Raw genomic sequence first — 26389 nt, forward strand, 5'->3', positions numbered from 1 at the left:
GTGAGAACTTCCAACAGGGCTGTGGTTTGCTGTTTATAGAGAAGGGGTGAAGAGCCAGGGCTGGAATGTGCATTATAAATGACAATGTAGGCCAAGCATGGTGGTTCACATCTGCAATCCCAGCACTTAGGGAGGCCGAGGTGGGAGGATTGCTTGAGCCCAGGAGTTTGAGACCAGCCTGGGCAACATGGTGAAACACTGTCTCTACTAAATATACAAAAAATTAGCTGGGGATGGTGATGCATGCCTGTAGTCCCAGCTACCTGGGAGGCTGAGGTGAGAGGGATCACCTGAGCCTGGGAGATTGAGAGCTGCAGTGAGCTATGATCGCACCACTGCACTCCAGCCTTGGTGACAGAGTGAGACTCTTTCTCAAACAAACAAACAAACAAACAAACAAAAGATGGCAATGTACAGTTGCTGGACAAACTGCCTCACTGGAATTCAACCTTGGAGAAGTGATGGATTTTTCTCAGTGTTGGCAGAGCCGTATGGTTAGCATGCTCCTCTGCCTCGTGTTTTTGTTTACGTCCTCGTGCTTTCCTCCTTGTCCTAAAGTAGACAGGGACCAAGTTGCACAGTCTCTGCATCCTCCATGATACCTGACACAGTGTCTGGAACAGAGAAGTTGCTCAATAGGGAATTTTCTTTCTTCTTTCTTTCTTTTCTTTTTTTTTTTTTTTTTTGAGACAGAGTCTCACTCTGTTGCCCAGGCTGGAGTGCAATGGCTCGACCTCAGCTCACTGCAACCTCTGCCTCCCAAGTTCAAGCGATTCTCCTGCCTCAGCCTCCCGAGTAGCTGGGATTACAGGCATGCGCCACCACGCCTGGCTAATTTTTGTATTTTTAGTAGAGACGGGATTTCACCATGTTGGTCAGGCTGGTCTCGAACTCCTGACCTCATGATCAGGCCCCTCCTCGGCCTCCCAAAGTGCTGGGATTACAGGCATGAGCCACTGTGCCCAGCCAAGAATTTTCTTTTTTTAGAGACAGTGTCTTGCTCTATTAACCAGGCTGGAGTGCAGTGGTGGACCCATAGCTCACTGCAGCCTCGAAGTCCTGGGCTCCAGTGATCCTCCTGCTTTAGCCTCCCAAGTAGCTGGGACTACAAGCTTGTGCCACCACACTTGGCTAATTAAAAAACAATTTTTTTTGATAGAGATGGGATCTATGTTGCCCAGGCTTGTCTCAATTCCTGGCCTTAAGCGATCCCCCCGCCTTGGTCTCCCAAAGTGCTGGGATTACAAGTGTGAGCCACCAGCGCCTGGTCCATAGAGAACTTTACAGCGAGAGATGATTGATCTTCCTCCCTGACCTTGTGAACCTTCCCACTGATGCTGTGTTTGCCAAGTAGGGAATGCGGCTCTCCACTAAGTGGCGCCTGTAAACCCTATGGAGTCAGATTCTGCTGGCTCTGCACAGCGAGGACATGCGGATGCATTCTTGTATTCTTGTAAAGTTAACAATACAACTTATGGGGAATTTCATAGCTGGAAAGTTGTATCAGTCCTCTATAAGCCCTGGGTGAATCTTTGAGTAGCAAATGAATAAAACAGTATGGCAAAGGGAGTCTAATCACTAGTTAAGCCCTTGCTAAAATTGCCAACTCACTAAGAAGGTAGTCTTTTTACATTTTTAAAGGACTTGTTAACAAGTGAGCTGATGATACATTGGCTCTGGGGGAGGACATCAGTTTCTTCTTTGCTTGTGTGAAAGAGTTCTATAAAAATGAAACGCATGACCGACAACTTCTTACTATTTCAAACAGAGGTATTATTCTGCAGTGGGATCACTGGGGCATAGCAATGGCAGGAAGAGCTTAGGACTCGGAGTCCTAAACCACTAAGCTCGTAGCTAGGATGATCACAAAAAACAGGTAAAAAACATTGTTAACAATGGTCTTCAACCTCGATGTCCAGCTTCTGGTCTGTACAGGGGGAGTTCCATGATCTAATCTTCCCCTGGAGTCACACAGTCCACTGGGGAGAGATGCCCAAGGCAGACCTTCCCTCCCCAACTCTTCAGGCTCTCCAAGTCCTCTCTCCAAGTTTGTTTTGCTTAAGCCTGTTTCCTTTCATTTACCGCTTTCCCTTTCAGGCCAGGGTCAAAGGAACCTAATGTGAAAATGTTTCAGTCTTTTGATGAAGTATTCCAGAACACAGAACTCCTTATCATACAGAACATCAAGTTCCTTTAAGATATGGGTTGCTATCTCCAATTCATTTTGGGAAGAGGTGAGGTATTAAATATTTATATTAATTAAATAGAATTATCCTAAAATAACATAAGTTGGCTTACCCCTGGGCAGGAAGTCTCATTTACAAGTGAGCCCACCCACCTGTTGATACCCAGGGCCATCATGTCTGCCAAGCAAAATAAACTCCTTCGTGAACAGACAGGAGCCACGCTGTTCCCTCTGTGCCCAGTCACCAGAACCAGGCTCTTAAATCCCAAAGATCGATCAGGCTTTTTTTTTTTTTTTGACAGTTTTGCTTTTGTCACCCAGGCTGGAATGCAAATGGTGCGATCACAGCTCACTGTAACCTCTGCCTCCTGGGTTCAATCGATTCTCCTGCCTCAGTCTCCCGAGTAGCAGATTACAAGTGCGTGCCACCACGCCCAGCTAATTTTTGTATTTTCAGTAGAGACAGGGTTTCTCCATGTTGTCCAGACTGGTTTCGAACTCCTGACCTCAGGTGATCCACCTGCCTCAGCCTCCCAAAGTGCTGGGATTACAGGCGTGAGCCACCGTGCCCGGCCTTGAGCCACCGTGCCCGGCCTTGAGCCACCATGCCTAGCCTTGAGCCACTGTGCCCGGCCTCAGCCAGGCTTTCTTTCAGGCCCTCGGTATCATTTCGTTTATTTAGCTCTGTTCAGTGATAATGTAGATGTGATTCAGGAACCTGCCAGCAGCGCTGTGGACTCCCACCCTGCTGGGTGGATACACCTAGACCTGTGGCCCATCTGCTTTCCCTTTTTTTATTTTGAGACAGTATCCCACTCTGTCACCCAGGCTGGAGTGCAGTGGCACAATCATAGCTCACTGCAGCCTTGACCTCCTGGGCTCAGGCAATCCTCCTGCCTCATCCCCCTGAATAGCTGGGACTACAGGTGTGCGCCACTACGCCTGGCTAATTTTTGTATTTTTTATTTTTTTGGTAGAGATGGGGTTTTGCCATGTTGCCCAGGCTAGTCTTAAACTCCTAGCCTCAAGCGATCTGCCTGCCTCAGCCTCCCAATGTGCTGAGATTACAAGTGTGTGTCACCACTCCCAGCCTGTTTTCCTTTTAAAGAAGCCCTGGAAACAGTGGCCAACACTGCCACCACCCCTGGGTCCCCAGACTGGCTCTTGGCAGGAGTGTGAAGGCCTGATGCAGGATGGGGTGTCTTCTCAGAGACCCACAGCCACACTTACAAGGAAAAGTGGCTGCTTCTAAGATGGCTTTTGCATGGCAGGTGTTAGCCAATTAAATCCACAATTCCCACTGATGTACAATGTAGTCAATCACTTCAAAGCAACTGATTTACAATAGCCATTACCAGCCTCCCCAGAGCTGCCCCTGCCGTCTGTCGGGGACGCTGGCCACACTGGCCGATTGTCCAGCTGCCGCGTGTTGCCTGCTGTGGCCCCTTGTCCGGAGCAGCCACGCTTTGTTCCGTAACTCTCCTCCTGCTTCCCTCCCAACCCCAGCCATTGTGCATCGGGCCAGGGGGAAGGATGGCTGATCCAAGGAGGTAAGACTTGGGGCAGAAACCAGTGGGGAGCCGGGCTGTGCAGAAGGAGAGGGAAGGAGAGCTGAGTGGCAGGAGGCAGAGTGAACCCTGCTCATTGCAGAAAGCCAGGAGCCTTCTGAGCCCGTGGCCCTGAGCTCTGCTATCCTAATTTTCCTGGAGCTCCCATAATCCTTTTCTTGGGGTAACCAGAGAGGCTCTGTGCTCTTTGCATCTCCCAGGACACTGGCGACTTGGCATTTCCTTCCCTGTAAGAGCTTCTCCCTGCAGTCGTTGGATGCTTGGGCGTTAGGGGTTGAATTATGTTGCTTCCCCACCCCAAATTCCCGTATTGAAGTCCCAACCCCCAGGACATCAGAATGTGACCTTCTTTGGAGATATGGTCTTTGTAGAGATAATCAAGTTGAAATGAGGTCTTAAGGGTGGAACTTAATCCAATATGGCTGGTACCCTATTTTAAAAGTGGGGGAAATTTGGAGGCAAACAGCATACAGGGAGAATACCATATGAAGATAAAGACAGTCAGCGACACGCCAAGGAGAGAGGCCTGGAACAGATTCCCCATCATACCCTCAGGAGGAGCCAACCCTGCAGACACCTTGATTTTAGACTTCCAGCCTCAGGGTTGTGGGAGAATACATTTCTGTTGTTTCAGCTGCCCAGTCGGTGGCACTTTGTTATGGCAGCCTGAGTGAACTAATATGGCTGGTGCAGTCCTCTGCATGGTCTGGGGACCCTGGGGACCAGCTCCATCCTGCATCTTCAATAATTCCAGCTCTTTTGTCTCCAGCCCCAAAACAAAACCTTTGATTTTGTGTTTCATTTCACTGTGTTTTAAACATCTAAGGACAGTTGGCCGAGTGCAGTGGCTCATGCCTATAATCCCAGCACTTTGGGAGGCCAAGACAGGTGGATTAGCTGAGGTCAGGAGTTCGAGACCAGCCTGACCAACACGGAGAAACCCCGTTTCTACTAAAAAATACAAACTTAGTCGGGCGTGGTGGCACAATCCCATAATCCCAGCTACTTGAGAGGCTGAGGCAGGAGAATCACTTGAACATGGGAGGTGGAGGTTACAGTGAGCTGAGATAGCGCCATTGCACTCCAGCCTGGGTGACAAGAGTGAAACTCCATCTCAAAAAAAAAAAAAGGACAGTTATAAGTTATATGTGCATAGTTTAAAAAGTCAATTCAAGGCCTCTGGGTGGAGCAGAGCATAGACTTGTTCTCTCTTCCCAGAGCTTCCTCACCAAGAGGAGGGCTGGAAAGCCCCAGAGAAGGTGAAGGAGACGTATTCAGGGGGAAGCAGGAGCTGCTGTAAACAGCCACCTGATTTGCTAAGAGATTCAAGTGCTTTAGAATGGGACTGGGAAGTCCATGGTGTTCCTATAGCCTCCTTGTCAGGGGCAACGACAGGGCCAGGAGCAGACCCTGAGCTGACCAGACTGAAGAGAGTGGGTTGGAAATGAAGGTCCCGCCAGACTGACCTGCTGCACCTCTCTGCTCTCGCCCCTGGGTGTCCCAGGGCACACAGAAGACCCTTGATGTGCAAATATTTGATGCTAATGATCACAGCAGCGTGTTATTGTGAATATCCTGATGTGTTTATAGGCCAAATAAGAAGTTGGCAGGAGCTGCCCACTCTCTCTCTGTAACAGACTTTATTTATGTATTTATGTATCTATGTATGTATGTATGTATGTATGTATGTATTTATTTATTGAGACAGAGTCTTGCTCTGTCACCCAGGCTGGAGTGCAGTGGTGCGATCTCGGCTCATTGCAAGCTCCGCCTCCTGGGTTCACGCCATTCTTCTGCCTCAGCCTCCCGAGTAGCTGGGACTACAGGTGCCCGCCACCAAGCCCGGGTAATTTTTTGTATGTTTAGTAGAGATGGGTTTTCACCGTGTTAGCCAGGATGGTCTGGATCTCCTGACCTCGTGATCTGCCCACCTCGGCCTCCCAAAGTGCTGGGATTACCGGCGTGAGCCACCGCACCCAACCTATTTATTTTGAGACGGAGTCTTGCTCAGCCGCCCAGACTGGAGTGCAGTGGCATGATCTCGGCGTACTGCAACCGCCGTCTCCTGGGTTCAAGTGATTCTCCTACCTCAGCCTTCCAAGTAGCTGGGATTACAGGCACCTGCCATCATGCCTGGCTAATTTTTGTATTTTAGTAGAGGTGGGGTTTCACCATGTTGGCCAGGCTGGTCTTGAACTCCTGACCTCAGGTGATCTGCCCGCCTTGGCCTCCCAAAGTGCTAGGATTACAGGCATGAGCCACTGCACCCAGCCTAGACTTTATTTTTTGAACTATTTTGTGCTGACAGAAAAAATCAAGCAGGAAGTACAGAGAGTTCTCCATACACTCCTTAGCCTCTATTATTATCTTGCATTTGTGTGGTATATATTTTCAAATCAATGAGCCCATATTGATACATTATTACTAACTAATGTCCAAAGTTTACATTAGGGCTCCCCCTTGGTGTTACACAGTCTATGGGTTTAGACAAATGTATCATGGCATGTAGCCATCATTGTAGTATCACACAGGGTAGTTTCACTGCCCGAGAAATCCCCTCTGCTCCACTAGTCATCCCTTCCCCACCCCATCTTACCCCAAAACCACAGATTTTTTTTTAACTGTCTCTATTGTTTTGCCTTTTCCAGTGTCATAGAGTGGAATTACATAATATGTAGCCTTTTCAGATTGGCTTCTTTCACTTAGTAATATGCATGTAAGTTTCTTCCATGTCTTCTCAGAGCTCAATAGCTCACTTCATCTTAGCCCTGAATAACATGCCGTTGTCTGGGTGTTCCATAGTTTGTTTATCCATTCTCCTGCTTAAAGACATCTTGATTGTCTCCAGGTTTTGGTAATTATGAATAAAGCTGCTATAAACATCTGTGTGCAGTTTTTTGTGTAGTTGTAAGTTTTTAACTCATTTGAGTAAATACCAAGGAGCATGATTGCTGGATCTTATGGCAAGACTGTATTTAGCTTTGCAAGAAATGATCACACTGTGCTCCGAAGTGGCTGCACCATGTTGCATTCCCATCAGCAATGAATGAGAGTTTCTGTGGCTCCCATCCTCACCAGCATGTTCTCAGGGTTCTTGGTTTCTCAGTATGTTTGACATTCTCAGTGTTTTGAATTTGAGCTGTTCTAATAAGTGTGCAGTTGTATCTCACTGTTGACTTAATTCATAATTTCTGAATGACATTTGATGTTAAGCCTCTTTACCTATGCTTATTTTCCATCTGTATATCTTTTTTGGTGAAGTATCTGTTCAGATCTTTTGCTCATTTTCTAATTAGGCCATCTCTTTTCTTATTGTTGAGTATAAGAGTTCTTTGCATATTTTGGACATCAGTCATCAGACATGTGTTTTGCAAATATTTTCTCCTGGCCTGTGGCTTGTCTTGTTCTCACAGGCTGCTATGCATTTGGATGTTTAGGAGGATCAGTGAGGACAACACCGGTGTCTCCCACGGTGTGCTTGTGTGTGTGCAGAGGAATATACTCACTGGAAAGCAGACTGAGATGTGAGGCCACATCTAGGCAATGGGAGAGAGTTTGGACTGGAGGAACATTTGTTTTGGGTGGAAATATGTCAGCCTTCATTGCTTTAGCTCCATCCTTCTATTCATCCAACCAATATTTACGAGGTGCCTGCTATGTCCCCAGTATGATTCTAGGTATCAGGAAAGCAAAGATCAGTGAGAAGAGTCCCTACCTCCAAAACACTCACAGGCCAGTTTGGGAGGTGGTCATTTCAATGCAGTGTGAAAATGCCCCAATCTCCAGTGTGGGCAACATAGGGAGACCCTGTCTCTACAAAAGTTAGAAAAAAAAAAAAAAAAACAGAGGCATAGTGGCCTGTGTCTGTAGTCCCAGTGACTCAAGGGAATGAGGTTGGAGGATTGTTTGAGCCCAGGAATTCAAGGCTGCAGTAAGCTATGATCATGCCACTGCACTCCAGCCTGGGTAACAGAGTGAGACTCCAACTCAAAAACAAGCACCCCAGTGGAGGGAAGGGTGGGGTGTGGAGGGGACGGGGAAGGTTGTTGGGTAAGGGGCAATAACAGGAGAAGGGAGAAGGAGAATCAGCATGAAGATCTCACCTACTCCATGGTCTCCACTAGGGAGCGTTCCGTCTCCTGCTGAGCCATTTGCACAGGTGCCCAGGAGAATCCCATTACTAGAGGGCAAAGGGCAGGGGGCCCCCCACACCATGCTCTCACTGTTGCAGCCACAGCTTCCTCTTTGTCACTTTCACAGGCTACCTTCATCCCCAAACAGGAACTGCTGCAAGGCCTGCAGCAGCCATGGGTGAGTGGCTCTGGAGATGGGGTAAGTGGCCTACGCACCCCAGAGGAACAGCTTGCAGCCTAGTCTTGGGGCAGCAGCTCCACTCAGCCCTAGGGAATGACAGATACAGGTGTGTTCCCTCAGGTGCATATGTGCGTGTGCTTGTGTGCAACTTCCCCCTCTGCTCTCATTCCTGCAAGTTGCGTTCTCAGAAGGATGTTACTCCACAGTCACTACGGTTGTGAAGCGGAACCAGACAACTTCCCATTTTCGAGGTTCTACAATTGGCAATATGGGAAAATCTTACCCCATTACCACCCAACTTGATTCTTTCAATGCAAGCTTGTCCAACCCACAGCCTGCAGGCCACACGTGACCCAGGATGACTTTGAATGTGGCCCAATGCAAATTCGTAAACTTTCTTAAAACATTATAAGATTGTTTTGCAATACATCCGTATCATTAGCGTTAGTGTATTTTATATGTGGCCCAAGACAATTCTTCTTCCGATGTGGCCCAGGGAAGCCAAAAGATTGGATACTCCTGCGTAAGGGGGAAATGCATGTTTATAGTCATATATATATATATATATATATTTTTTTTTTTTTTTTGCACCCAGTGCAGTGGCACAATCATAGCTTGCTGCAGACTCAAACTCTGGGCTCAAGTCATTCTCCCACCTCAGCCTCTGATTAAACCATCCTCTTACCTCAGCCTCCTTAGTAGCTAGGACTACAGGTGTAAGCCACCACGCCTTGCTAATTTTTAGATTTTTTACAGAGACAGGGTCTCACTATGTTGCCCAGGCTATTCTCAAATTCCTGGGCTCAAATGATCCTCCCACCTCAACCTCCCAAAGTGCTGGGATTACAGGCATGAGCCACCACGTCCAGCTGCTTATAGTAAAATATCCTAATGACCATAGACAATAATGTAAGATGAAAAGTCAAAGTCCTCATTAATCTGACCATGATCACTGTTATCCTCCCTGGAGAGAATCACTGTTAAGAATTTCTTGGATCGTCTTCCAGGCCTTCCTTAAGTGCAAATACACATATATCTTTGTTTGTATAAAAATAGGCCATAAAATATACACAGTTCTGTGACTTCCTTACTCACTTGCGTCTGTATCTTGAACATATTTCCAGGTCACTATAGAGAATCCAATCTCTCTTTTGTTTGCAATCAATCTCTCTTCTCTTTTTTAAGACAACCAGTTATGCCAGTGAAGCGCCCTAAACTAGAGATAGCTGGGGCGCTGTCAGCCACCTTAACAGTGAGAAGAAGCAACAGGATGAAGTAGAAACAGCGTCACACAGATGGAGCCTCGAATCCCAGCATGCTAGCCATGTGTCATCTTCATAGTTTTCCTAACGTCTGTGGCCTCAGATGCCACATCACTAAACGGCACACCACACGTGATTTAGGCTAAGGGCCTGAGTGTAATAGTTGCTTACGAATTATAGCCCTTCTTAAATAAATGGAGAAACAGTCCATGTTCACGGATTGGAAGCCTCAATGTTATTAAGATGGCAAATCTCCCCAGAGTGACCTGTAGATGCAACACAATCCCTATCGAAATCCCAGCAGGCTTTTCACTCCTTTTTAATAAGGACACCGGTCATATTGTATTAAGGTCCATCCTAATGACCTCATCTTAACTCAGCTACATCTGCAAACACCTTAATCCAAATATGACATTCTGAGGTACTGGGATTAGGGCTTCAAAATATCTTTTTGGGGGAACACAAGTCAACCCATAACAGATAATTAACACAAATACATGGAAAACTATCCCATATTCATGGATTGGAAGTACTAATAGTATTTAAATGTCCATATTACCCAGAGGTCTAGAGATTCAGTGCAATCCCTATCAAAATACCCATAATGTTCTTCACAGAAGTGGGAGTAAACAATCTTAAAATTCATGTGGAAATGCAAAAGACCCTGAATAGCCAAAGCAATCTTGAGCAAAAGGAACAAAGCTGGAGGTCTCACCACAACACATGATTAAGGAGTTAAAATGGGACATTTGAAACTTTATATTACTACAGAGTTTAATGCAAGATTCATGCAGATTTTTAAAATATAAACCATGACACGTCACAGGAATATCTAGCTTTCGATATGTCCCCATGCCTTCCACAGGTACCCTCCTACACCTCCCCTCCACTGTCCCCTCCCTAAGGGGGTGCAATTCAGCTCTTTTGCCCTAAAGAGCATTTGGATGGAAAGTTTGAGGTGTCCTAACAGTTGAGTGCTACTATGTTTATTTCATGGGGGATGAGGAGTGGGGGAAGGAGGGGTGGAAACAGGCTGGGAGGAGGGGCCAGAGGGTACCTACAAAAGCTATATATTATCCTTTATTTTGCTTGACCAAAGCAACCAACAAAATGTAACTCCAGGTTTCTAAGAGCTAATTTTAGAATCCTTATTAAGATTCCTCCCCATTCCCTCAGCACCCTATCAAATACTAAGACTGGCACTATATTAATACGGGTGACATCGAAGGACTATAATCCATCTATCTTTTTGACCCTTGGCCCATTTGCCTTATTCAGAATAGCAAAGTTGTGGTTATCAGATGCCACCAAGTGCATCTGATGCTATGTCCCCAAAAGCTCCTCTACAATTGTGTCCATTGGCACCACTGGTCTTGTTGGTAATCACAGTGGGAAAAGCCCCTGATGAGCTGGATGTCACTTTATTGCTAACAACCTCTTTCTCCCTCAAATTCTTGTTTACCCTCAAAAGTGACTCTCTACAGTGGCGTTGACTTTGGGAAAATGCCCTGAGCTGTAGGTACTCTTAAGAGTTGTGCACTTTTCAGAATGTACATTATCCTTCAAGAGATTGTTTATTTAAAAAATGTATTTATAAATGAGATAGACTGTAATGTCACTGACGACCAAACAGTGGTCATTATTTTAGAGTGTTGCAGTCAGCGCTAACCTTTTTTTTTTTTTGCATCGATTTTCCCAGTGTTCTGAGATCTTGTTACTGGTGGCGAATCCATACAGGTCTGCAGCAACCTCAATTCTTGCCTCTTCAGAACACAGAATTCTACCAAGCGACCTAAGGCAGAAGGAAAGACCAAGGCAAGTTTACAGCTGGAGTGAAAATTTCTTGAAAAGTTTTAGGATAAGAGTAAAAGGAAGTTAAGTACACTTGGGAGAGGGCCAAGAGGGTGGTGGCTTGAGAGACCAAGTGCATTGTTTGACCTTTGACTTGGGGTTTAATACTTTAGCATGCTTCCAGGGGCTTGCGGTCCTTCTCCTCTGACTCTTCCCTTGGGTGGGCTGTCCACATGCGCGGTGGCCTGCCAGCGCTTGGGAGGGGCCTCAAGTGCAGTGCGTTTACCAAAATTGTGCACAAGCTCACTTGAGGTGCTCTTTCCTTACCAGTCGAGTGTTTCTAGAGGACGGTTGTATACCAGTTAAACTCCACCAGTTTGCCTCTTAGTGTGCGTGCTTAGCCTACTCGCCCACCTCCTGAGATCTTATCGGGAAGCTGCTCATCACCAGTTTCAGGTATTTTCTGTCTATTGGGAGACAACATTTCCCAGGCACTTGCTACAACCAATTATTATTCTAGACAGTTAACAACTGCCTGACCATCACTAGATGGTCGCCTGACATTCCTGGTGTGTGCAGGGGGCCCTCTCCTGCCCTGCTTGTGTCTGACTAGCTACCTACTGTAACAATCTCATGAAATAACTTTTGTCAAACAACTGGAACAATTTATCATAGATGGAAATACCTATTACTGTCCACAGCTTGTCAGGGATGGGTGCATGTGTTTGAAACTCAGAGAGGATGTTTTACTTCAGGAGATTACCTAATGATGTATAAATGCTTTTACTCACATGGCCTAGTGATATGATTTCATAGTCTAAGATTTTCAATCAGTTAAAAAAGCTGATGCATTTTATTTTGTCTTCCATGAATCCTTGCTTCTCTAGCATACAGATTTTTTTTTTTTTAGCTCATGTAAGAACAGGGGTCGGGTGCAGTGGCTCACGCCTGTAATCCGAGCACTTTGGGAGGCCGAGATGGGCGGATCACCTGAGGTCAGGAGTTCGAAACCAGCCTGGCCAACATGGTGAAACCCCGTCTCTACTAAAAATATAAAAATTAGCCAGGCGTGGTGGTGCACGCCTGTAATCCCAGCTATTCGGGAGGCCGAGGCAGGAGAATTGCTTGAACTTGGGAGGCAGAGGTTGCAGTGAGCAGAGATCATGCCACTGCACTCTAGCCTATGCAAGAGAGTGAGGAAAAAAAAAAAAAAAGAATTGGGGCTGGACACAGTAGCTCTGTCTTGGAAAAAAGCTCTGTCTTGGGAAAAAAAAAAAGAATTGGGGCTGGACACAGTAGCTCATGCCTGTAATCCCTGTACTTTGGAAGGCCGAGGTGGGCAGATCACTTGAGCTCAGGAATTTGAGACTAGCCTGGGCAATATGGTGAAACCCCGTCTCTACTAAAAATACAAAAATTGGCCAGGTGCGGTGGCTCACGCATGTAATCCCAGCACTTTGGGAGGCCGAGGTGGGTGGATCACGAGGTCAGGAGTTCAAAACCAGCCTGGCCAAGATGATGAAACCCCATCTCTACTAAAAATAGAAAAATTAGCCGGGCGTGGTGGCAGGGGGCCTGTAATCCCAGCTACTCCGGAGGCTGAGGCAGAGAATTGCTTGAACCTAGGAGGCGGAGGTTGCAGTGAGCCGAGATCATGCCACTGCACTCCAGCCTGGGTGACAGAGCGAGACTTGGTCTCAAAAAAAAAAAAAAAAATTAGCTGGGCATGGTGCCATGTAGCTGTGGTCCCAGCTACTCGGGAGGCTGAGGTGGGAGGATTGCTTGAGCTAGGGAGGTGGGGGTTACAGTGAGTGGAGATCATGCCATAGCACTCCAGCCTGGGTGACAGAGTGAGACCCCATCTCCAAAAAAAAAAAAAAAAAAAAGAAAAGAAAAATAATTGGGGCTTAAAACTTTGGGTCTCTGTTTTCAGTGTTCAAAAAGTCTCTGGATTCATTGATGCTAATGAGGTTGATAAACATTTCAGAACCTGTCTGTTCCTTCTGTTTTATGATCGTGACTGTGTTTTCTGGAGCTGTCAGGTAGGAGCTAGGCCACACATCTGGGGCTGGGCACCAGAAAAGGTAGGCCGGAATTGCAGGAAGACAGGAGAAGCTACTGGCTCTTTGCTGAGAATGTTAGAGCCGTGTTCTCTCCAGGTTAGAGAGCACAGGATGAGCGCTGTGCCTGGGTACCAGTCATTCTGGGAGGAAATGATGGGACAGCCCTCTGCCTCTTCCCTTCCTGCAGCACAGGCAGGGATATAATCCATAATTAATGGTCATTCCTCAGGAATGGAGTTCAAGGAGCCTGTCTTTCCCGTCCCCATGTTCCCCCTTAAAGAGTGGCCCATTGTTGACAGCCATATCTGAGATTGTTTAGGCAGCATCTCCAGACCTTTGCACACACTATTTATTCATTTATCAGGAATGCCCACTCTTCTATCTGCTTGGCAAACTTCTCTTTCCCTTCAAGACCCAGCTCAGGCACAACATTCCCTATCCCCCGATTAACCTCTGCACCCTGCTTTAAGCCCAACATTTGGCACAAAGCAGGTGTCCAATGAATGCATGAGACATGCATGCACTTTCAGGAAAGAAGACATGGCATGCAGAAACAGAGTGGGCTTTGGCAACTGGAGAAAGCTCCGTTTGAATTCTAGACCTGAAATTTACCAACTGTGAGATCTTAAGTGGCTTAACCTCCCTGTGTCTCCATGTAATCATTCATGAAATGGTAACAGCAATATTTATCCCCATAGACTTAATAAAGGTAAGACCATTTTGTGAATGTTAAAGCACTATACAAAAGTAAGAAACAGCAAGCGCTTACTGTGTTCTTGCTATATGCAATGCACTTTCACTGATCTCATTTAGCTCCACAGTAAAAATGAGATGAATAGTAACATTCTAATTTTACAAAAAAGAAAAAGGAGAGTCAAAGAGGTAAAGGGACTGGCCCAGCAGATGGCAGGCCCAGACTCGCTCTCAGGTTCCTCCCACTCCAAGTCCTATGCTCCTTGTGCACGAGGGTGGAACACACTCTGTCTGGTGCGCTACAGGAAAGAGCACAATGATCTGAGATGATGAGCCCAGCAGCTCATCTACAGTTGGGTGTAGCTATAGGGCTGACAATGCAACTCTCGCTTATGAATTATTCAAGTCTTAACCCCGTCGGACCTCTAAACACACCAAGTATAACTGTTGATCTCAAATTTCACAAATAGTTCTTTTCCCTCTCCTAAAGGATTCCACATGTATCTCAATGCCACAAAGGTGTTTCCTGCTCAAATCAGGCTACTTCCCAATAGGACTGAGTTCACTTTTTTTTTTTTTTTTTTTTGAGATGGAGTCTCTCTCTGTCCCCGGGCTGGAGTGCAGTGGCGCGATCTCGGCTCACTGCAACCTCTGCCTGCCGGGTTCAAGCGATTCTCCTGCGTCAGCCTCCTGAGTAGCTGGGACTACAGGCATGCGCCACCATACCTGGCTAATTTTTGTATTTTTAGTAGAGGTGGGGTTTCACCATATTGACCAGGATAGTCTCCATCTCTTGACCTCGTGATCTGCCCCCCTCGGCCTCTCAAAGTGCTGGGATTAGAGGCCTGAGCCAGCACGCCCGGCCGAGTCTTGCTCTTGTCACTCAGGCTGGAGTGCAATGGCAAGATCTTGGCTCACTGCAACCTCTGCCTTTAGGGTTCAAGCAATTCTCCTGCCTCAGCCTCCCAAATAGCTGGGATTTCAGGCACCTGCCACCACACTGGCTAATTTTTGTATTTTTAGTAGAGATGGGGTTTCGCCTTGTTGGCCAGGCCGCTCTTGAACTCCAGACCTCAAGTGATACGCCCACCTCGGCCTCCCAAAATGCTGGGATTACAGGCACACGCCACTACGCCTGGCCAGAAGGCAGTTATGAATCTGATCAGTTGCTAAAATGTGTTCCATGGCTGAGTAGAGACTGAGCCACAGCTTGCGTCCTTCTTCTCGTTTTTCCTGTTGAGTGAATGGATGAAAGTTGTTTCTGAAGAGAGAAGAGGCCATATGTCGCTCACAGGTCATATGGAAGACCCACCCTGTGGAATCAAGAGTTGGAAGTGCTGAGGCTGTGACATTCTACCCAGAGGAAGGGATTTTTCTTGCATTTTCTATTCACATTTTCCAAATAAGAGAACAGAGTAGGGGCCAAGGAAGTGTTTGGTTTCTGGGCTTTTAATATCAGTTGTCCTGGCAAATGCCAGTTATCCATGGCTGTGTAATGAATCATCCCTAAACTTAGGACCAAAAATAAGAGCAATCACTTTTTTACAGGTTGAGTATCCCTTATCCAAAATGCTTGGGAACAGAGGACTAGATTGCAGCTCCGACTCGGATGGACAGAGCAGTGTGTGGAGGCTCACATCATGAATTTTAGCTCCAGAATGACTGCAAGAACAAACCAGGAATCCTGAGAGGATCCACAGACCCAATGAAGGAAGCGGACTGCTCCTGCAGGACCCGGGAGTCACCCCAAGTACTGTGCTGGTATCCATGGCTGAGAGACCCATAGATGGTTCACATCACAGGACTCTGTGTAGACAACCCCCCGTATCAGCCTGGAGCCAGGTAGACTCGCTGGGTGGCTAGACCCAAAAGAGAGGCAACAATCAGTGCAGTTCGGCTCACAGGAAGCCACATCCATAGGAAAAGGAGGAGCATACTACATCAAGGGAACACCCCGTGGGACAAAAGAATCTGAACAACAGTCTTCAGCCCTAGACCTTCCCTCTGACAGAGCCTACCCAAATGAGAAGGAACCAGAAAACCAACCCTGGTAATATGACAAAACAAGAGTCTTCAATACCCCCCCAAAATCACACTAGCTCATCAGCAATGGATCCAAATCCAGAAGAAATCTCTGATTGACCTGAAAAAGAATTCAGGTGTTTAGTTACTAAGCTAATTAGGGAGGTACCAGAGAAAGGCAAAGTCCAATGCAAGGAAATCCAAAAAAAAATGATACAAGAAATGAAGGGAGAAATATTCAAGGAAATAGATAGCAAAAAGAAAAAACAATCAAAACTTCAGGAAACATTGGACACACAGAACGCAAAATGCTCTGGAAAGTCTCAGCAGTAGAATTGGGCAAATAGAAGAAAGAAATTCAGAGCTCAAAGACAAGGTCTTTGAATTAACCCAATCCAACAAAGATAAAGAAAAAAAGAAAAAGAAAATATAAGCAAAGCCTCGAAGAAGTCGGGGATTATGTTAAATGACTAAACCTGAGAATAATCAGTGTTTTTGAGGAAGAAGAGAAATCTAAAATTTTGGAAAACATATTTCAGGGAATTATCAAGGAAAACTTCCCTGGCCTTGCTAGAGACGTAGACATCCAAATACAAGAAGCACAAAGAGCACCTAGGAAATTCATCTCAAAAAGATCTTCACCTAGGCACATTGTCATCAGGTTATCCAAAGTTAAGATGAAGGAAAGAATCTTAAGAGCTGTGAGAGAGAAGTACCAGGTAACCTATAAAAGAAAACCTATCAGATTAACAGCAGATTTCTCAGCAGAAACCCTACAAGCTAGAAGGGATTGGGGCCCTATCTTCAGCCTCCTCAAACAAAACAATTATCAGCCAAGAATTTCGTATCCAGCGACACAAAGCATCATATATGAAGGAAAGACACAGTCGTTTTTAGACAAACAATGCTGAGAGAATTCGCCATCACCAAGCCACCACTAGAAGAACTGCTGAAAGGAGCTCTAAATCTTGTAACAAATCCTGGAAACACATCAACCTCTTTAAAGCATAAATCACACAGGGCCTATAAAACAAGCATGCAAGTTAAAAAGCAAAAGCCAAAACCAAAAAAACCTAAGTACACAGGCAACAAAGAGCATGATGAATGCAATGGTACCTCACACCTCAATAGTTACATGGATGTAAATGGCCTAAGTGCTCCACCTAAAAGATACAGAACCACAGAATGGACAAGAACTCACCAACCGTCTGCCTGCCTTCAGGAGATTCACCTAATATGTAAGGACTCACATCTCACATAAACTTAAAGGGGTGGAAAAAGGCATTTCAGCCAGGCTTGGTGGCTCATGCCACCCAGCACTTTGGGAGGCCGAGGTGGGCGGATCATGAGGTCAGGAGTTCAAGACCAACCTGGCCAGCATGGTGAAACCCCGTCTCTACTAAAAATACAAAAAATTAGCTTGGCATGGTGGCACATGCCTATAGTCCCAGCTACTCAGGAGCCTGAGGCAGGAGAATTGCTTGAACCCGGCAGGCAGAGGTTGCAGTGAACCAAGATTGCACCACTGCACTCCACCTGGGCAACGGAGAGAGACTCTGTCTCAAAAAAAAAAAAAAAGCCAGTTCATGCAAATAAGACAGAAAAAAACGAGCAGAGGTAGCTATTCTTATATCAGACAAAACAAACTTTAAAGCAACAGCAGTTAAAAGAGACAAACAGGAACATTATATACTGATAAAAGGCCTTGTCCAATAGGAAAATATCACAATCCTAAACATATATGCACCTAACACTGGAGCTCCCAAATTTATAAAACAATTACTAATAGACCTAAGAAATGAGACAAACAGCAACACAATAATAGTGGGGGACTTCAATACTCCACTGACAGCACCAGACAGGTCAAGACAGAAAGTTAACAAAGAAACAATGGATTTAAACTATACCTTGGAACAAATGGACTCAACAGATATATATAGAACATTTCATACAACAACTGCAGAATACACATTCTATTAAAACACATGGAACTTTCTCCAAGATAGATCATATGATAGGCAGCAAAGAGCCTCAATAAATTTAAGAAAACTGAAATTATATCAAGCACTCTGTCAGACCACAGTGGAATAAAACTGGAAATCAACTCCAAAAGGAACCTTCAAAACCATGCAAATACATGGAAATTAAATAACCTGCTCCTGAATGATCATTGGGGCAAAAACAAAATCAAGATGAAAATTTAAAAATTCTTCGAACTGAACGACAATAATGACACAACCAATCAAAACCTCTGGGATACAGCAAAGGCGGTCTTAAGAGGAAAGTTCATAGCCCTAAATGCCTACATCAAAAAGACTGAAAGAGTACAAACTGACATTCTAAGGTCACACCTCAAGGAACTAGAGAAACAAGAACAAAGCAAACCCAAATCCAGCAGAAGAAAGGAAATAACCAAGATCAGAGCAGAACTAAATCAAATTGAAATTCAAAACAGTCAAAAGATACATGAAACAAAAAGCTGGTTCATTGAAAAGATAAATAAAATTGATAGACCATTAGCAAGATTAACCAAGAAAAGAAGAGAGAAAATCCAAATAACCTCATTAAGAAATGAAACGGGAGATACTACAACTGACACCACTGAAATACAAAAGATCATTCAAGGCTACTGTGAATACATTTACAGACATAAACTAGAAAGTCTAGAAGAGACAGATACATTCCTGGAAAAATACAACCCTCCTAGCTTAAATCAGGAAGAATTAGATACCCTGAATAGACCACTAACAAGCAGTGAGATTGAAATGGTAATTTAAAAATTACCAACAAAAAAAAAAAGTCCAGGGTCAGATGGATTCCCAGCAAAATTCTACCAGACATTCAAAGAAGAATTGGTACCAATCCTTTTGACACAATTCCACAAGATAGAGAAAGAGGGAACCCTCCCTAACTCATTATATGAAGCCAGCATCACCCTAATACCAAAACCAGGAAAGGACGTAACCAAAAAAGAAAACTACAGACCGATATCCTTGACGAACACAGAAGCTAAAATCCTTAACAAAATACTAGCTAACCAAATCCAACAACGTATCAAAAAGATAATCCACCATGATCAAGTGGGTTTCATACCAGGGATGCAGGGATGGTTTAACATATGTAAGCCAATAAATGTGATACACCACATAAAATAGGATTTAAAAAAATCACATGATCATCTCAATAGATGCAGAAAAAGCATTTAACAAAATCCAGCATCCTTTATGATTAAAATTCTCAGCAAAATTTGCATACAAGGGACATACCTTAATGTAATAAAAGCCGTCTATGACAAACCTACAGCCAACATAATACTGAATGGGGAAAAGTTGAAAGCATTCCCTCTGAGAATTAAAACAAGACAAGGATGCCCACTCTCACCACTCCCCTTCAACATAGTACTGGAAGTCCTAGCCAGAGCAATCAGACAAGAGGAAGAAATAAAGGGCATCCAAGTCAGTAAAGAGGAAGTCAAACTTTCACTGTTTGCTGCTGATATGATCGTTTACCTAGAAAACCCTAAAGACTCCTCCAGAAACCTCCTACAACTGATAAGAGAATTCAGCAAAGTTTCCGGATACAAGATTAATGTACAAAAATCAGTAGCTTTTCTAACACCAACAACAACCAACCGGAGAATCAAATTAAAAAAACCTAACCTCTTTTACAATAGCTGCAAAAAAATTACAATACTTAGGAATATACCTAACCAAGGAGGTGAAAGACCTCTACAAGGAAAACTACAAAACACTGCTGAAAGAAATCATAGATGGCACAAACAAATGGAAACACATCCCATGGTCCTAGATGGGTAGAATCAATATTGTGAAAATGACCACACTACCAAAAGCAATTTATAAATTCAATGCAATCCCCATCAAAATACCACCGTCATTCTTCACAGAATTAGAAAAAAAATCCTAAAATTCATATGGAACCAAAAAAGAGCCCACATAGCCAAAGCAAGACTAAGCAAAAAGAACAAATCTGGAGGCATCACACTACCCGATTTCAAATTACATGGCCGTAGTCACCAAAACAGCATGGTGCTGGTATGAAAATAGGCGCATAGACAAATGGAACAGAATAGAGAACCCAGAAATAAACCCAAATACTTACAGCCAACTGATCTTCGAAAAAGCAAACAAAATCATAAAGTGGGGAAAGGACACCCTTTTCAACAACTGGTGCTGGGATAATTGTGTAGCCACCTGTAGGCAAATGAAACTGGATCCTCATCTCTCACCTTACACAAAAATCTACTCAAGATGGACTAAGGACTTAAATCTAAGACCTGAAACCTTACAGATTCTAGAAGATAACATTGAAAAAACCCTTCTAGACTTGGCTTAGGCAACGATTTCATGACCAAGAACCCAAAAGCAAATGCAATAGAAACAAAGATAAATAGCTGGGACTTAATTAAACTAAAGAGTTTTGCACGGCAAAAGGAACAGTCAGCAGAGTAAACAGACAATCCACAGAGTGGGAGAAAATCTTCACAATCTAGACATCTGACAAAGGACCAATATCCAGAATCTGCAATGAACTCAAACAATATCAGCAAGAAATAAACAAACAATCCCATCAAAAAGTGGGCTAAGGACAATAGACAATTCTCAGAAGAAGATATACAAATAGCCAAAAAACTTATGAAAAAATGCTCAACATCATTAACGATCAGGGAAATGCAAATGAAAACCACAATGTGATACCACCTAACTCCTGCAAGAATGGCCATAATAAAAAAATCAAAAAACGGCCGGGCGCGGTGGCTCACGCCTGTAATCCCAGCACTTTGAGTGGCCGAGGTGGGTGGATCACGAGGTCAGGAGTTCAAGACCAGCCTGGCCCAGATGGCGAAATCCCGTCTCAACTAAAAATACAAAAAAAATTAGCCAGGCCTGGTGGCGGGTGCCTGTAATCCCAGCTACTTGGGAGGCTGAGGCAGAGAATTGCTTGAACCCAGGAGGCAGAGGTTGCAGTGAGCCAAGATCGCACCATTGCACTCCAGCCTGAGTGACAGAGCAAGACTTCATCTCAAAAAAAAAAAAAAAAAAAAAAAAAATTAAAAAACAGTAGATGTTGGTGTGGATGAGGTGAACAGGGAACACTTCTGCACTGCTGGTGGGAATGTAAACTAGTACAGCCTCTATGGAAAACCGTGTGGAGATTCCTTAAATAACTAAAAGTAGAACTACCATTGGATCCAGCAATCCTACTACTGGATATCTACCCCGAGGAAAAGTCATTATACAAAAAAGATACTTGCACATGCATGTTTATAGCAGCACAATTCACAATTGCAAAATTGTGGAACCAATCCAAATACCCACCAATCAACAAGTGGTAGAGATACTGTGAGATAGATAGATAGATAGATAGATAGATAGATAGATAGATAGATAGATAGATATCTAGTGGGCATCCTTGTCTAGATATCTATCTATCTATCTATCTATCTATCTATCTATCTATCTATCTATCTATCTATCTGATGGAATACTACTCAGCCAAAAAAAGGAATGAATTAATGGCATTCACAGTGATCTGGATGAGATTGGAGACTATTACTCTAAGTGAAGTAACACAGGAATGGAAAACCAAACATCGTATACTCTTACTGATATCTAGGAGCTAAGCTATGAGGATGCAAAGACATAATAATGATGCAATGGGTTTGGGGACTTGGGCGGAAGGGTGGGAGGGGGGTGAGGGATAAAAGACTACAAATATGGTGCAGTGTATACTGCTTGGGTGATGAGTGCACCAAAATCCCACAGATCACCACTAAGGAACTTACTCATGTAACCAAATACCACCTGTTCCCCAATTACCTATGAAAAAAATCACCCAAAATGCTTGGGAACAGAAATGTTTTGGATTTTGGATTTTTTTTAAATATTGGAATATTTGTGTTATATTCACCAGTTGAGCATCCCTGATCCAAAAATGAGAAATCCAAAATGTGCCAATATTCATTTCCTTTGAGCATGACCTTTGAGCATCATATCGGCACTCGAAGAGTTTTGAACTTTGGAGTATTTCAGATTTTATAAATTTTGGATTAGGGATGCTCAGCCTGTTTTATCTCTCATGGTCTGAAATTGACTGGGGTCTCCTGGACCATTCTTGTGAGACTGCTGTCAGACAGTGGCTTGGGCTGGAGTCACCAGGGAGGTCTCTTTGTTTGCATGTCTAGTGATTGATGTCTGCTGTAGGTTGAGACTACAGTTGGAGCTGCCACCCCAGGCACATGGCCTCTTCATGTGGCCTGAGCTTCCTCCTATCACAGAACTGGAGAGAGAGAATCCCAAGAAGACTGGACAGAAGCTGTTTCACCTTGTATGACCCAGCCTCAGAACCCACATGTCATCCCCTCTGCTATAGTCATAGGCCCATCCAGATTCAAGGAGAGGGACATAGGCCCTAGTTCTTGGTGACAGGAATGTCAATATCACATTGACACACCATTGTAAGAATATGTGGGGTGGGAGATTGTGTTGAGGCCATTTTGGAAAATACCATCTGCCACAGGGTGGAGCCTGGGCATTCTCGGCCTCGTGACTTCTTGGCTGGTACTTTTGTTCTAATTCATACTGAGCAGGAATTGACTACACATAGATTAAAACCTTCCGTATGTCCCCAAATCCCCCAGAACAAAAAATCAACAAAAAAGCCAGTCGCGGTGGCTCACACCTGTAACCAGCACTTTTTGAGAGGTCGAGGCTGGCAGATCATGAGGTCAGGAGTTCAAGACCAGCCTGGCCAACATGGTGAAACCCCATCTCTACTAAAAATACAAAACTTAGCCAGGTGTGGTGGCACATGCCTGTAATCCCAGCTGCTGGAGAGGCTGAGGCAGGAGAATAGCTTGAACCCAGAAGACAGAGGTTGCAGTGAGCCAAGATTGCAGTGAGCCAAGATCACGCCATTGCACTCCAGCCTGGGCAACAGAGCAAAACCCTGTCTCAAAAAACAAACAAACAAACAACAACAACAACAACAACAACAACAACAACAACAAACCCTTGGGGAATATTATTTGCAAAATAGACAACAAAAGGTTAATTAGCTTTAAAATGTAAAGGACCCTTATAAATCAGTGAGATTCTCCCAATTAGAAAAAAGAACTGAGGACTAGAAGGACAATTGACAAAAGAACTTTAAGTGGCTAGTGTGCATTTCAAAAGTTTACCACAACTTAAGAGTGTAATTTTTTTTTTCTTTTTAGAGACAGAGCCTCACTATGTTGCCCAGGCTGGGCCTCAAACTCCTAGCTTCAAGCAGTCCTCCCACGTTGGCCTCCCAAAGTGCTGGGATTACAGGCGTGAGTCACTGCAACCAGCCAATAATGTAAATTTTAATAAACAAACACCACCTATGTAATTGGCAAAAATGAAAAAATAAACTATGCAAAGGCAAAAATATAGGTAAACGGGATCTCTCCAACACTCCCGCTGGTGGAAGTATAAAGTGGTACAAACTTTCTGTAAGGCAGTTGGGGAGCATCTATTGAAAGTCTTAAATTTTTAAATAATCCTGAGTTGAAATTTATCCTAAAGATATCAATAAGGACACTGAGGGTCGGGCGCGGTTGCTCATGCCTGTAATCCCAGCACTTTGGGAGGCTGAGGCGGGTGAATCATGAGGTCAGGAGGTTGAGACCATCCTGGATAACATGGTGAAACCCCATCCCTACTACAAATATAAAAAATTAGCTGGGCATGGTGGCACATGCCTGTGGTCGCAGCTGCTCGGGAGGCTGAGGCAGGAGAATTGCTTGAACCCGGGAGGCGGAGGTTGCAGTGAGCTGAGATTGCACCACTGCACTCCAGCCTGGGCAACAGAGCGCGACTCTCAAAAAAAAAAAAAAAAAGGACACTGATATTAGTATGTGGGTGTTTATTGGTTTATTGTTATTTATCACATCAAAAAACACATAGAAACACCCTAAAAGTTCATCAATAGACAAATTGGTGAGAGTTTATTGTTCATATAATAGAGTATGATACTATTATGTAGTTGATCAAAGTAATGTTCATATGCACATTTATTTAAATGGAAAACAAAAATACGGAAAAGTATAACAGGATCACATTTTTTGTTATATATATATATCTTACAAAAATATATGTAACAGTATTGTGTGTGTGTGTGTGTGTGTTTACAACATTTCTGGACAAGATTGTAGTAATGAGGCCATTATTGAGTAATGAAATTACTGTTATTTGTTTTTCTTGTGCCTTTATTTTCCAACTTTCTAAATGAAAATGTGCTGAATACAAATAAATAATAATGTAAGATAAATTAAAAATAAATTTTTATTTAAGGTATTTCTTAAAAAGGGGGGTGAGGAAGGGTATTTAGAGTAAACCAAATCTGGAGCTGGACTCTGCTCTGACGGCGTGACCTTTGCCAAGTTACTTCACCTCCTTAACCCTCAGTTTCCTGACTTACTCAACGGGCACAATAAATTCTACTACATAAGGTTATCCTGAGTTAGTTTTCCCATTTCCATCCAGCTAATAAAAGCTTCTTGCTGCACTCTCTCCTGAGCCTTCTCCCTTCTGTGATCCCCTTAACAAAGTGGTTTGAAGCAATCATTTAGCACCACCTGTTATTACTACCTGCTTAGTGACTAGACGCCCACTTATTTGCAAAAGCCCTGCATTTTCTGGAATTAGCCTGCTATTCCGTGTTTTCCACTTAGATTCACTCAGAACCTGGTCCATGAAGAGACGTATGCACTTTTGCATAGACAGAATACACTCAGGAATACTTCTGTGTATTCGTACCTCGGTGTACGATGCTGAGCCCACGGCTGGGGATCTCGTGTGATGAATGTCTGTAAATGTTTGAATAAGGAGATGACTTGGGGAGGAAAAGGGCTGGGCTATTTGGTGGAAATCTGAATTTAGATGAAGAGGCTTGACCATAATTGGGAAGTTCTTTTGGTAGCAGTTGGGCAACTCACCAATATGAAGAAAGCTCTTGAGTGGGACGATGGGAAGGCCCGAGCATAGCTTCTTCTGGGGAAGTTATCCGGGTAGCCAGGCCTGGGACACTCCCCGCGCTCCGCCCTCACTTCTCTCTTCCCCCAAAAACAGGCATTGAGAGGCTCTTACTGCCCTCACGTGGCCCCTTCTGGAACTGTCTTTGAGGAGACCCGCCCAGATTTAAACTGAATCACGGGGACTGGAGAGCACACACGCAGGCTTGCCAGTTAAGCTCATCTGTCCCCACTTAAGCTTCTAGCTACCAGGAAGCCGCTCTTCGAGACTGTTTTCAAGCCTTTTTGGCTCTTCCATCTCTTAAGTCCATGTTGTCTGAGCAAAGACCCTTTCTCCGTTGTAAGGAATTCTAAATCCTTTCGGCTGCAGCTTTCAGCAGCGCCTGGCATCCTGGCGGAAGAGAAAAAAAGGAAAAACAGCAGCCCAACTGGAGAACCAGAGCTGGGCCGTGACGCTGCTGCGGGGGACTCTGGGTCCCGTCTTCCCCGCTTTCCAGGCCTGTGGTCTTCAAATGTGCTCGATAGTACACTCCCTAAAAGAATTTTTGCAAAGTCCTGTTTTTCCCTGTTAAATCAAGCTTAGCCTAAAGCTACTCACATATTTTAAGTTCAGCTTAAAGGTTTCTCTGTGCCTATAACCTAAAGGGAAGTGTAAATAGTCCCTCTCCCCCTTCACCCTCACCTCTCCTGCTTTCTGTTTCTGCCTTATCTCTCTGACTCTTCTGCCTCCCTCCTCTGTTTTTAAGGGCCTGCCTGGATAACCCAGGCTAATTTCCCTGTTTTAACGTCAGCTACTTAGTCATCTAAATTCCATCTGCAAAGTCCCTTCAGAGCAGTACAAAATTACAATCTTGAAATCTTTAGAATTCAGCCAGCCACAACAACGATCAGCATTTTGCCAACCTTAGGTATCCAGGAGTTTTTGTTTTTAATTACAGTGATTTTTAAAAGACAGCTTATTTATTTATTTGACAGGGTCTTGCTCTGTGGCCCAGGCTGGAGTGCAGCGGCATGATCATAGCTCACTGTAACCTCAAACTCCCGGGCTCAAGCAATCTTCCTGCCTCAGCCTCCTGAGTAGCTAGGACTACAGGCACTTGACACCACACCCGGCTAATTTTTAAAAGATTTTGTAGAGATGGGGGTCTCACTATGTTGCCCAGGCTGGTCTCAAATTACTGGCCTCAAGTTGTCCTCCTGCCTCAGCCTCCTAAAGTGCTGAGATTACGGATGTGAGCCACTGTGCCCACCCAAAACAGCTTTATTGAGATATAATTCACATGCTATGTAATTCACCCACAGTGTACCTGCAATGGTTTTGGGTATATTACATTATTAATTTTAAAAATTGTAAAATATGTATATATCATGAAATTTGCCATGTTAATAATTTTTTTTTTTGAGACAGAATCTTGCTCTGTTGCCAGGCTGGAGTGCAATGGCACGATCTCAGCTCACTGCAACCTCCGCCTCCCGGG

The 26389-nt window shown here is 44.4% G+C and overlaps 1 long non-coding RNA gene across 1 annotated transcript in view; it reads right to left on the reverse strand.

Annotated features, from left to right (window-relative positions):
* Positions 1-25925, reverse strand: part of LOC129529029 (uncharacterized) — a 62925-nt gene extending 37000 nt beyond the window's left edge. Inside the window, exons 1-2 of the long non-coding RNA XR_008674420.2 lie at positions 24876-25925; positions 10999-11121 (exon numbers count right to left, since the gene is read on the reverse strand). This is a non-coding gene — a long non-coding RNA (uncharacterized lncRNA). The remainder of the gene's footprint in view (positions 1-10998; positions 11122-24875) is intronic.
* Positions 25926-26389: the final 464 nt, after the last annotated feature.

This window comes from Gorilla gorilla, chromosome 1 (genome assembly GCF_029281585.2).
Source record: "Gorilla gorilla gorilla isolate KB3781 chromosome 1, NHGRI_mGorGor1-v2.1_pri, whole genome shotgun sequence".
NCBI classification, from domain to species: domain Eukaryota; kingdom Metazoa; phylum Chordata; class Mammalia; order Primates; family Hominidae; genus Gorilla; species Gorilla gorilla.